The sequence below is a fragment of the Camarhynchus parvulus genome, chromosome 5, assembly GCF_901933205.1.
Source record: "Camarhynchus parvulus chromosome 5, STF_HiC, whole genome shotgun sequence".
Lineage (NCBI taxonomy): Eukaryota > Metazoa > Chordata > Aves > Passeriformes > Thraupidae > Camarhynchus > Camarhynchus parvulus.
In genome coordinates, this window is record NC_044575.1 from 58,376,963 (window position 1) to 58,389,919 (window position 12,957).

The window sequence follows — 12,957 nt, forward strand, 5'->3', positions numbered from 1 at the left end:
CTTCACCTCCCTAGATGCAGAGGGGATAGTGCTGCCTTTGATGCTACAAGAAATTTTGGTCTTAAACTGCCCAAGGACTTCAAATTGGGTGTTGCAGCGTGGCAACCCTCAAGCCTACACACACACACAAACATAATTATGCCTGGTCTAGACTTGGGGGGAGGGAAAAAAAAAGAAAAATTATTTTCAGTGATGTTAGCACGCAAAGAAAATAACAGCACATACAAAGAAACCTCTAGGGTGACTTATGAAGAAGATTTTATGCTTGGCTTTCTGCCAATTAGAGAGGAATTAAAGAGTCTGGCAATATAACCCTGTTCATCCCAAGGAAGAAAATGCATTTTTAAGTGGTCAACAGAGCAAGAGGGATAAGAAAAGAGGGACAAAGACTCAGGAGTGCAACAGCACAGAGCAACATAGGAAGTTTCTGATGGTACTGAGACAGAAAGTGGGCACAAATAATTCAAGTTTTAAAATTAATCCAGTCTACTGCCTCCAAAAGAAAATCAGCATGTAACAGCTGACTCCAAATGACAGCATTCCAATAAAGCAGACAGTATTTTTTGCTATAAAACTCCAACTGCTTCAATATTTTACAGATTATCCACCTCCACTGACTGCCAACCAGCAAAATCAGTGAAAGGTGGAGGTCACAAAAACAAAAGCAAACCAAGTGGAAAAGGCATGGCTAGACAACTTGGGAAGCTGAAAATGTGTCAAAATACAGCCTTTGAGAAAGAAAGAACATTTAGCAGCTATCTGCAATGATGAATTTACATCCAAACCCTTTGGAGCTTAAAAATTCACATCATAAGATCAGCTTTTACCAGAATTAGGACCAGACTTGACATGCCCCAGTTTCCCCAAGGTTACTTTTGAAATGCATATACTCTTAAAATATTTCAAGTGCTCTTCTCACACTGCAGAAGAGCAACCAAAACCTACCTTCTAATTTGACTTTTTTGGAATTATTTTTCTAACAAGAACTTAACTTCAACACTTTTTTTATCTGAATGACAGAAGGAATTTTGTGTCACATTGCAGGTTGAAAGTTACTGGAAATGGCAGCAAGCTGCTGTTGCTTATATAAAGTCATTGCAAGGAAAAGACATAAGAATCTACTGAAGCTTTCAAAATCAAACCCTGTAAAACACCAAGACCACAAAATGAACCAGAAGTAGCTTAGGAGTTGCTAGGGATGTTTAAAGTTAATAAAAATTCTAAATTAAATGGCTGCCGCTTAGGTTTGCCAAAAAATTATGCAAATTTCCAAAGTTCATACATAGTAATTAGCACAGCAAAAAGCAGGTCCCAAATAAGTGATGAAGTTAGCCTCGCTCTTATTCCTCCAGCAGATGGAATTAGCTATGTGTGAAGCTTTTTTTTTTTTTTGCAATTGAAGATTAAACATATTATCCTGAATATCAATTCTGGAAGTACAGCACATTGGATATATGCATTCATGGAATATGCAAAAGCCCAGCCTGAATCCTCCTTTTCCATCATCCTGAGCAGGACACTGAAGAGGCTGGGGGAAGGTTGACATATTTAAGACTTCATTTTTCAAACTGATTGCTGACAACTTGGTTGAGACAAGTTCTCTCAAAGTACATTTAGAGTTAATAGTCCAAACAGGTTTTTCCAAAGAAAATGTCTTCCTTGACTGAAAACACATCCTCTTGATGTGCTAATTGACAGATCACAAAAAGTCACCCAAACTGCAAGTCCAAACAACATGTGTCAGCAAAGGCTCCTGGGTTTGCCCCTTCCTTGTCCAAAACCTGGTTCACAGGCATACCCATCACATACTGAGTGATACAAATTCACATTTTCCTCCACCGGCTGAACATCATGTGTGCCCTTGACCAATGTACTCCACCTGTGTTCCATATTCTCAATTTCATTTCTCCAGCTCTGGAGCCCAGGGCTGCCCCACCACTGCAAGTTCCTCTCAAAGACACTAAAAGACCCAGCAATTTTAATTTTAGGCTGCATTTTATCTTTCTTAGAACAGCACAGGCCATGAAGGCTCATATCAACACATCCATCCAGTTTAAGGGGCACCACCCAGCAGCAGGAGAGTCTTGAGAAGGGGCAGGGAGGGCAACCAAAACCAAGTTACTGCATTGATCACAAAGAAAGTGGCTAAGTTTCTTCCTAAAGACCAGCTTCCAAGCAGAAAACTGGTAAAAGAAGTAAAAACAAACTACAAGTCTCTTCCTACATGAATATTACTTTCAGGCAGCCCAGAAAAGATTTCTAGAATGTGTGTGTTACAAAAAGAACCCAAAACTTACATAATTAAAGGAACATAGGGAGGGGAAGGTAAAATTTAATGCTAATTTCAAAGTCAAGTAAGCGACACCCTGGATTGAATACTATTAACCAAAATTGTGCAAGTTAAAAGTGGATGTACTGAAAGCAGCAGAAACCCTGCCCGCAACAAAATGAGAATTCTCTTACAAAAATACTTCTGTGGCCAAATGAAACACTGAGTTTAAGTAAGAAAGCAAGCACTTACACCTATCATGCTCTCCCCCTCTTCCTTCTCATCTAGGGAGTCTCATTTATCTCAAAGCAATCTAAAGAAAACACTTGGATTTTTCAAGTCAGAAAAGCTGCAGAAATTACAGCCCTGTCTGGCAAGAACAAATAATATTTCTGAAATCAAAAGAAGATTCTCCAAGTTAGGGGAAGGGCAAAAACAGTCCTGAAACACTTACTTTGCGTAGCCCAATTCCTGCCAAAACAGTTCTGTAAATCCCATGGTAGTTCAGATAATTTCCATTCTTAGAGCAGAAAAAAAAAAAGCTAGATCGAACATTAGCAACATTAATTGTGTGATATGACCTGAATGATGCAAGAACAAGTAGTGAAGTGAACCACAGCATCTGCTGAATTTTTAATCACTAGTTATTTTGCTGCAAGGCAGAAGAACACTGTATATCAGCTCCCAAGCACATCAGGACAGGAAGATTTTAACTGGCAGGAATTCTGCCTCCCTGCCACCCAAATGCCATCACTTCGCTGTGAACTGCAGACAGAGCAGCTTCTAAAGCAGGATTATTTTTTAATCACACAGGAAAAAAAAAAAAAGAACCAGCACTATTTTCTGCTCCCCAAGATACCAGTCAGCCATTTCTAATTTTTTTTAAAGCTGACACTTTATTAACAGCCATTTATGTGTCCCTCTGTAGTTTATTTCTACTCTCCAAACAGCTTGAAGCAGTCATGTGGCTGCCCAGCAGCAACTTGCTACTAAAGAGGTGGTTGAACCTGGGATGTGTAGGAAGGTGATCTATGTAAACATTCCTATTAGCCCTGTACTGCAACAGGAGGAGCAGCTGCAACATGTTGGGACACACCTGAGCTATATTTAATCCATCTCTCCCTGACACCCATTACAATGATGCTGCAGACACCCAAATTTGGACAGCCAGGTCATGGTACCACTGATGCTCATCCTGTACCTCCACCACAGACAGTCCTGCTGTGATTTCTCTGTGTTTGATACCCAAAATGGTTAAATAAACCAACCACCATGCCTACAGTGGTAAATACAGCTCCAGTTATGCTCTAGGCATGAAACTGCAACAGCAGGATTAGCAAGTGATACAGCAGATATTCCCCTTCCACAACAAAGACAAAAAAAAATGTTATTTGGGGAATAAACACTAAATCCACAACTACAATGTGAATTCCAAACACAAATCCCACAATTACAGGCAGAATCTGAACTATGGACAATTAGTCGGTTTCATATTTTAGGGGTGGAAAAAGGACAACACTCCTACATTAAAGAAAGACTGTCACACTGATTTTAACAGACTCTAAGTTTAATAAGTTAATAGAATCAAAATAGCTTAGAAAACAAGCCAGTAAAATATGGTACAAATAAAAATGGAGCAGCCACACATACCAAAGCAGCATTCCTGTGCCCTCCTTCCTGCAGAGCTCACAGAAGAGGATCTCTAACCCACGACTTTCACTAAACCAGAATTTCCTTCAAAAGCTCAAATCTATAGACTGGAACACCCAATGATAAACCCAGTAACCAAATAATCCACATGAGACAAAAAATCCCAGCAGACAAGGGCAAGAGAGATGCTCCCCAGACTATGTTATCTTTCATGATAGGTTTGGGATCAGTCCTGTGTTTTCCTTATAGGCTCAGCCATCAGACGCAAGAAAAGCTGCTCTCTTCTCTGAAACCTGGTATCAAACCTGCAACAAGAAGATTGAAATATGCCCTAGCTGCTGGGAATACAACAACCTCTGTGTGTGTGTGAGGATTATACCAAAATGCTGCTTGGGTTATGCTACATGGCACTGAGAAATGAAAATAACACATGGTGATGAAGGTGTTGACACCTGGAACCTCAGGGAGTGTTATTACCCAGGCAGGGTCGTGCATCCACCACACAGCTCTCACCTTCATATCACCCAGACCTAACCTGGCCCCTCCACACCCCAAAACCACAATCACAGTCCTTCCTGGAGCTGCAGACCAGCCTGTGATAAACACTCTCAGCACAAGCTTCAAGATGAGCTTCCAAATTTAAGAGACACAGAAAGATGTTTTATAAGCTCTAAGTCACTCAGCTGCAGCTCAGCACTTAACAAGCCACTCACAATTCTTCTCCAAATGGGGAAAAGATTTTAAAGAGCATTTGGTGCAAGTGAAACATCCCCAGCTTTCTCCTCAGCCTCTGGTCGCTCTCCAATTAAATATGAAAGCGACAACTTAGTCCTACTGAGCATGCAGGATGATTTTAAGACAGTGGTATTAAATCAAATCCCACAACTTTTCACACCTATTAAATTGTTACTCTGTCATTAGGAGGGGAGATTTTGATAAGCACGATGCAATTAACAGACAGTGCCTTTGTTACCAGGCTGCTCGTGATGAGGCCCAGGCTCCTTGACATTCCATTTCTTCCCCTCAAAGGCTCTGTGCTACAGCAAATTTATGGGTTTTAGCGTGTAAGAGGAGAATTGGGCAGGTTACCTTCAAAATCAGTCAATAAGGCCCTTTCACTCAGGCTGGGGGAAGGCGGGTGGCTGCTGGAAATCAACACAAGGCGCTCCCTTCCCCCTCCCCTCAGGACCCAAAAATGCTGCGTTCAAAACACTCCCATCCCCTGCAGCAAGGGATTAGCCATTTATTAAAAAGGAATCAAAACACTGTAAAAGGCTTCCAGTTAAGATTTCAAGAGAAAAAAAAATAACAAAAACATTAACACCGGTAGAACACCAGAGTCACGTTAGGAATTCTTCTGGGCACCAAAGAACAAGCAGCTCAAACGCAAGCAGGATGTCATTTGTCCCAATGATGCTGATCAAATGGCTCAAAAGGAGGACAGAATTAGATTAATTTTTTTTTTTACTCAGTCATTTTGCTGTCTCCACACCCAGAAGTAACAGCATTCACAACCTACAGGCATTTAGACTTTGGACTTTTAAGACAACTGCCTACCTCCATGCTTGTCTTTTAGGTTTGGGGGTTTTTTTAGCTCTTCTCTAGGGGTGACAGACAATTATAATGGCCAATTATGTAAAACCTTTCATCCGAGAAAACACGAAGCACTACACAAACACTCATTAAGACTCTCGGCTGGAGCCTGCGCCGCACGTTCGCCTGTTCCACAGCTCCCCTGGATATCTCCAGCCACCAAACCTGGATGCCGAGCGCTGTGGCACGGCCAGGACAGCGCCCGGCAGGGCAGGGCCGGCCCTGGAGTACTTACACGGCCTCGCAGGCGGCTTTTACAGCCCGCAACACGCTCCGGGCTGCTGGGATGAGCTTTCCAGCCCCATCCAAGCCGGTTATTTAAAACCAGAGCAGAGACACACGCGGCTGCTGGGCGTTGTACGAAAGCACCTCGCAGGACGAGCCTTAGACCCACTTGTCCGGCTGATCCAAGCAGATTTTTCCAACTGGGAGCCGCATGGCACAAGTCAATAATCTCGGTTTACTGAAGAAATTAAAAGCTACGCTTATTGTTTTCGAGTAAGGCCTTGGAGGAAGTAATTCCGAGAAGAAATCACTTCCACTGTAATTGTACTTTTAACCTTTCCATAGGTTCTTACGCCATCCCCACGTGAAGGCGTCATTCAAGAATTATCACAATATCTAATAACCTTTACAGCTCTTTTCGGATCACTGTTTATGTTTAGCGAGTTCACAACCCCTCCCTTCTGAAGGGCGGCTGATCGATGTATGAACCACGGGGGAAGCCGTGCAGAAAAAACACCGCCAGGAAGTGACCACAACTCAGGAGATCAAAATTTGGGGGGAAAACACGCGGTTAGGGAGGGGGGTTGCTTTTAAAAGATTCGCGAAAAGACTGACCCGCAGAAAACAGGGGGGGGGCTCGGTCCACCCGGCCACGCGTGGGACGGGCGCGTTACGCAACCGCGGGGAGCGGGGATGCTCCGAGCCCCGCACGGTGAGCGGGGCTGCGGGGGACACGGCACCGCTCCCGGGCTGCCCCTGCCCGAGCCGCCGGGCCGGAGAGCCGCGGCAGCAGCACCACAAAACCCCCGGCGAGGGCGGGAGCGGGGCGCTGGGGGAGCACCGCGGCCAGAATAAAGCGAGCGGGTAAAATGAAGCCGGGCAGAGCGCGGTGCCCTCGGCGCGGCCCCGTCCTGCGGGCGGCAGCGGCCCCTCGGCGGCCCCGCAGCCGCCATGGCCGGCGGAGCGCGGGCGCTGCGGGCGGGCCCCGCTCGCCGCCCGCCGCCCACCTGCCCGCACCGCGCCGAACCCAGCGCCCACCCACCCGTGCCGCGCCCGCGGGAGCCTACCGGGAGCGGGGCCGGAGGACGGGCCGTGGCGGAGCCGCCAGGCTCGGCTCGGCTCGGCTCGGCCGGATCCCCCCTGCGCCCGGCGGCGGCGGGAGGAGCCGGGCGGCCGCGCCAATCCGGGGCGGAGCGGGGCGGGACGCGGAGCCGCCGGGGAGGGACGCGGAGCCGCCCCCGCGCCGCGCCAGGCACCGGCCGCCCCGCCGCGCCAGGCACCGGGGGCTCGGCTCGGGGCGCTCCCCGGCTCCTCGCTCCTCGCCAGTGCCTGTTCGAGGCCAGCGGGTTCCAAGGCAGCCCCCGGCGCTGGCGACCTCGTGGTTCCATGGTCTCCCCGGTGTGCCGGGCTTGCAGCTCACCGAGAGGTTTAGGGACCAACGTGGCACTGGAAGCCACGGGGGTGTCAGTTCGCAGCCCACCGGCAACTTATCAGTGAATTTAGTCTGGGCTAAAAATCTGTAAGGTCCTGTATAGGAGGCCAAAAAGTCGTTCAAAAAAGCTCCTGGCTTTGAAACCTACTGAAGTCCTGACTGCAGGGCGGGAAGTATCACAGAATCAATTAGGTTGGAAATGACCTCTGAGATCATCGAGTCCAACCCATGACAGAACACAACCCTGTCAAACAGATCATAGCACTGAGTGCCATGTCTAGTTTTTCCTTAAACACCTGCAGGGATGGCGACTCCACCATCTCCCTGGGCAGTCCATCCCAGAAGAGCTGCAGGGAGGTCACTGGGAGTGTCCTTCCCTACTGGAACCCCACCAGCGTGGTGCCAGCCTTGCCAGCTTGTTTTGCCAACGTTTCCTCCTCAGCACAATCACTAAATGCCCTTTGCTGTCATCTGTCCTTGTCAGAGGCAAACAAGAGCTGCTGTTCCTGCTGTAGATGTATCCACAGCAGTGGTTTGTCATGCAAGTGTCACCCCAGCCATCTTGCCTGTGCACTTCTCAAGAAGTTTCAGCCTGCAGAGAGAAAGAGAAGGGCACTGGGGAAATCCTCTGAAACCAAAGGTATTGACAAGAAGAGAGAAACACAAAGAGAAGGCATTGGGAAAAGGGGAATTAAGTGGTGGCATTAGATGGTAGTTTGAACCTAAAAGGATTTCTACAAGAAGGAGCTTCCCCTTTCCTTAAAAGATTTAGGCAAATCATTTCCAGTTAGATGATGGAAGCAGGCAGCAAACTGAAAAGGCCTGGTTTCTCTCCACCCCAGGGAACAGCAGGAAGCTGTTCAGAGGACATTTTGTTTGGATATCAGGAAAAAGTTCTTCCTCAAAAGGGTGGTGGGGCACTGGACAGGCTCCCCAGGGAACGGTCACAGCTCCAAGGCTGCCAGAGCTCCAGGAGGGTTTGGAGCTCTCAGGCACAGGGTGGGATTGGTGGAGTGTCTGCAGGGCCAGGAGTCGGACTGGATGGACCTTGTGGGTGCTTTTCCACTCAGGAAATTCTCTGACTCTATGATTCCCTGACCTGCTGGAGGGCAGCACTATTTGCTCTCTGGTTACAATACTGAGAGGAGATCCTTGAGACTGTTCTCAGGCTAAAAAGCAGCCTAAGTGTGTCAGCACTGCTAAAAAGCAGTGTAAGTGTGTCAGCACAGCACTGTGCCATGACAGCCCTGACCAGGGACAGAGCTAATTAGCCAAGGCCCAGGATCACATTTACATGGTGCCTCAGATGGCTGAGATGAGCCTCCCAAAGTCTCTGCAGCCCCTGTTGACTATGAAATACAAATGGAGGCTGGGAGGGAAGATAGAGGTGAGATGAATTGCTGAAGGTCAAATATTAGATGAGGACAGGACAGAAAACAGACCCTACTGTTCTCACCCCTCCAGTACTTTCTCCTCTGAACTGTAACAAACCACAGAACAACAACGGGATTTAGCTGCTGCTGACACAGTAGTTTCCTGTGTTCCAGGGGAAAATTCTGTGTTTTGGTATAGGACCGAATGCACATGGAAAAAAAAACCTTTTTAACTAGCATGGCCCCACAGTTGGGTGACATGCAGTGAGATGCAAGATATCCCCAGGTGACTTAAAGGGGAATGAAATATCTGCCCTGTCATATTAGGAAAGGCCTCGCAAAGATATGGCCCCAATCTTTTGTTATAAATTGATAAAGACAGTGAACTGCTATTTGCTGCTAAGTGACTTCTAATGATTAAACAACCTTTCTCCTCCCACCCCCTCGGGGCACTTAGTGATAATATAAGAAAGATTTTGCACATTGTTTAGCTTAAATGGCCATCTGGCCCTTCTGCATTTCAGTAGCCTTGAACATTAAAAAAAAAAAGATAAAGAAAACCAGTCCTATCTTATCAGAGACCTGGAGAAGTTTAACTCTGTCAGAGCAAAGAGGATTAACCAAGTCCTTACAGCTCTTTTATTGTTTCCATCTTGATTAGCAGTCCTATTCCTCACAGCTTGTGTTGTACTCCCTAAACCAAGAGAAGAAACTGTCCCTTACTGGCTGTATTCATTTTAACCATGAAGCACAACTCCAGCAGCTTCATCCAGCTTCCACAGGAGGTGTTCTGCCCCTGGGCAATGGAGACACAATGGAGACACATGCAAAACCAAAAAAATACAGATTTTCTGCCAAAATTAAAAAAAAATAATAATAAAACCACATATACACACAAAAAGGAATTATTGTGCAAGTAGGGAAAAGGATGCTCTTTTCAGAGGAAAATGTAATGGTCTAGGCCTAACTCAGAAACCTACTTCCTGCTGCTGAGACTTCATCTAATCCCACCCCACTAAGTGGTTTCTTCATCTGCTTTTGCTCAAGGGGATAAAAAACCCACAATTTCTCCAAAGCAACCCACTCAAAGTCTCTAGAAACAAAAAAAAAGCTTGGTCTCAACTCAGTTTATGGTTGAATCCAGCATTTCTTCTGGGGTTAATTCCCACTCCCCTCTTTGCCTCTGGAAGAAAACTAAGAAGGGTTGAGTCTGTTTGGAAAGAAGTGTGATATCCTTAAGAACATGGCCTTGGGCTTTGAAGAAAGAAACCAGCTGAGGATGCTTTCACCTGCAGTGCTGGAGCAGGTTTGTGAGTGAAATCTGTAGCAGCAGGGAACATTTGGTGTAAACACCCTGTAAATAACAGAGGATGTACAGATATGCTGAGATAAAACCACTCAGGCTGTGTTCCCAAGTGCACTTTGCATGCTGACATTGCTAGTTTGCATTTTTGTGAAAGCTGGGAGCTTATAAATGTGCTACAACATCCAGCTTTTGGGTATCAGCTGCCAGAGTGCAATAGAATCTCCAGAGTCAGGTACCTTGTCCTTCTATTTATAGTCCAGAGAGAGACACTTCCCAAGGGCAAGTGGAAACTCCCACCTGGGAGCAGAGAGCAGGGAGAAGGAAACATCAAATGAGGGCTGTATTAGATCACTTTGTGTCATTGTTATATTTTCTGAAAAATCCTCTTTGCCCAGGATTTTCTCCTGGGAAGTTGAGAAGCCTCAGCTTCTCCTGTGTTTGCTACTACAAAATGTAGTCTGGAGATTGTTTATCCAAACATATGAATTGTTTTAACTTCATGACCAATCACCATCAGCTGTGTGTCAGACTCTGAAGAGTCAGTCAGGAATTTTTATTATTCATTCTTGTTAAGCCTTCTGTCTATATCCTTCTCTATTCTTTAGTATAGTTTTAGTATAGTAGTCTTATAATATAATATCATAAAATAATAAATCAGCCTTCTAAGAACATAGTCAAATTCTCATCTCTCCCCTCGTCCTGGGGATCCCAGCAAACTCAACAACTTTGCATAGCCAGTGGAGGTGTTTCCATCAGCTCAGGATGCCAGGCCCACTTTGGGGTTTAGGAGTCTGTCAGAGCTCTTTGAAGGATTGGAGCAATAACAATTTCTGTTTATCACCGTGGGTGTCAAGGTTGTATTTGATGTTATTTGTTGTATGTGCTGATCTGGGTGGTGGAGAAATAGCCAGGAGAGGGAAGACAACCTCCAGGCTCATCCAGGTGAGAGTCCCAACATCTCTTCCACCTGTTTGGACCATGCCCTCCTCCCAGGAGGTGACAGGCTGAGGCACTGGGGGTGGCTTCTTCCCATTCCTGGTAAAAATGGGCTGCAGAGCAAAATAAACCACGCAGAACAGAGCAAGAGGCTGAACTGTGCTCCCTAGCTGCTCAAAGACAGGAATTTCACTTCTATTTTCAGCTCCTAGAATTTGTTCTGGTTTTCAGACTAGCAACCACTTCAGGTGAAAAGCCTGAGCAGAAGTGGGAAGAGCAGCCAATGCATCATAATGGATTTGCTGTTCAATGCCTGATTGAGAGGTTATCAATTGAATTTGGCAACCTCTGCCCTCTGCAGTGTCTTATTTTGCCTACAGAGGATTTTCTTTGACTGCAGGCAAGTGGCTGTAGGGTACAGCTTTATAACTCCATTCTTTCACCAAAAACATGATCAGAAAATGTAACTATTTCAGGGCTAAATTTGAAGATAAATTTCCCTCCACACTCCATATTGCACTTGATTTGTGCAAGGGTGGGGAGAATCAGCTTCACAAAGAACAATATTCCCTGTGAAGGAATGAAGAGCAGAAAAAGCAAGTTAGCAGATTGCCACATAATGATCTCCTCAGTACCAAATGTATGGGATAATGACAGTTATATTGCCAAGAAATAAAGAAATTCAAATTGGTTCTCAAAGCTCTGTGGCTAAAGTGGGATATTATCATAAAATCATCAGGTCTGTATGAGAACAAGGAGTTTAACCTTTCAGGCATGGCTAAGATGTGCACAGGATAATGAGTTTAGAAATTCACATCCCTTGTTTATTTCTATGAAATGGTAATATGTTTATTTCTCTTAGCACAATAAAATCAGTAGCAATCAGGAATTTGGCTGGAAAACACCTGATTTGAGTGTTTTATCTTAAGTGATATTGCAACACTTTAAAATCTTGGCATTATTCAAACACACTGAGGCCCTTGTGGTGACCTAAATACTGTCAGTGGAAGGTGTCTGTGCAGCACTTTAAGGAAACCCATTCTGGCTGTAACCTACCTGGCTCAGGTGACACCTGCAGAGGTGCACAGCAAACCCAGGGCAGATACTCAGGTTCCTTAAGGGCTCATGGCTGTGTTATCACTCCTGTTGTTACTTGAGCTCCTGAGATTAAGCCCAGGCTGTAGCAAAGTTTCCCAAATTCTGTATGGACACTCACAAGAGTGGAAATGAGCAAAGGTGCCAGTCCAGATGCTCCAAAGAGCAAACAAGTCTTGTTTCAGCATAGTCAAGTATGCAGTAAGAAAAAAAAACCCAATTTTTGGTTGAAATGATGACACTCCTAAGCTCACTTTCTCCCTAAAACTTGTGTTTCAGCATGGCTCACATCACTGGACTATATTCTGATATAAGGTAGAATTGCTGATGTCCTCAAATTCCATTGCCATAGGAGAAAAAGTGGAGTAAAAAAAAATCAGCAAACCCCGAGGACTGCATTGGATTGGACTCTGTACACTCCACAGATCTGAGCTCCTGTGGTTCTGTTTAATTGGATCTTTTTCAAACCATCACTTTGGCAGCACTCAATAACCTCCATGCTGGTCTTTTATTATCTCTAGCAAATAAATGACTGAAGGATTAGGCTGGATGGTCGATATTTGTGACCTTTGCTGTGCCCTTTGTCAGTTTGTGCAGAAATGGGGTGACTTTTCCCCAACTGCTCCAATCTGGGATGCCCAGAGCCACTCACTCTGATCGTCGCCGTGGGGAACAGCTCTGTGCTCTTACTGTGGTGCTTAATCCATTTATTGCTGTCTTAAAATCGCTTTTATATACAAAATTACTGATATATTTGTGTAACGCCAGAGGGGATCCCGCATTTTCAGGCTGCTGCCGCTGACCACGCTCCTGCTACTCAGCAGTTTCCCGTTTCCAAACACTTTTTTTTTCCTTTCTCCAAGCGTCGTCCCCATTTTTGCAGTGCCACCAAGCGGATGGTTCCCCCGTCAGCATTTGAATTTCCCAAGTTACAACTTAGAAACAAACATAGAACTCTCCAGTAGCTGAGAATTGTGTTAAACGCAACTCACCCCAGCAAACCGCGGGATGGGTGCGATGCGGGTATGGCAGGGAACAAAGTGTTGTTAATAAAAACCGCTTTAATTATGTGTTTCTG

General features: G+C 45.5%; 1 protein-coding gene across 3 annotated transcripts in view; it reads right to left on the bottom strand.

The window, feature by feature from the left end:
* The window catches only part of FBXO34 (F-box protein 34), a 38,930-nt gene extending 32,023 nt beyond the window's left edge, over window positions 1-6,907 (bottom strand). For 2 of the 3 annotated variants that reach the window (XM_030949893.1, XM_030949894.1), the window contains exon 1: window positions 6,805-6,907. The gene's annotated coding sequence lies outside the window, so the exon portion shown is untranslated. The remainder of the gene's footprint in view (window positions 1-6,804) is intronic. The other variant, XM_030949895.1, reaches the window with a different exon arrangement.
* Window positions 6,908-12,957: the final 6,050 nt, after the last annotated feature.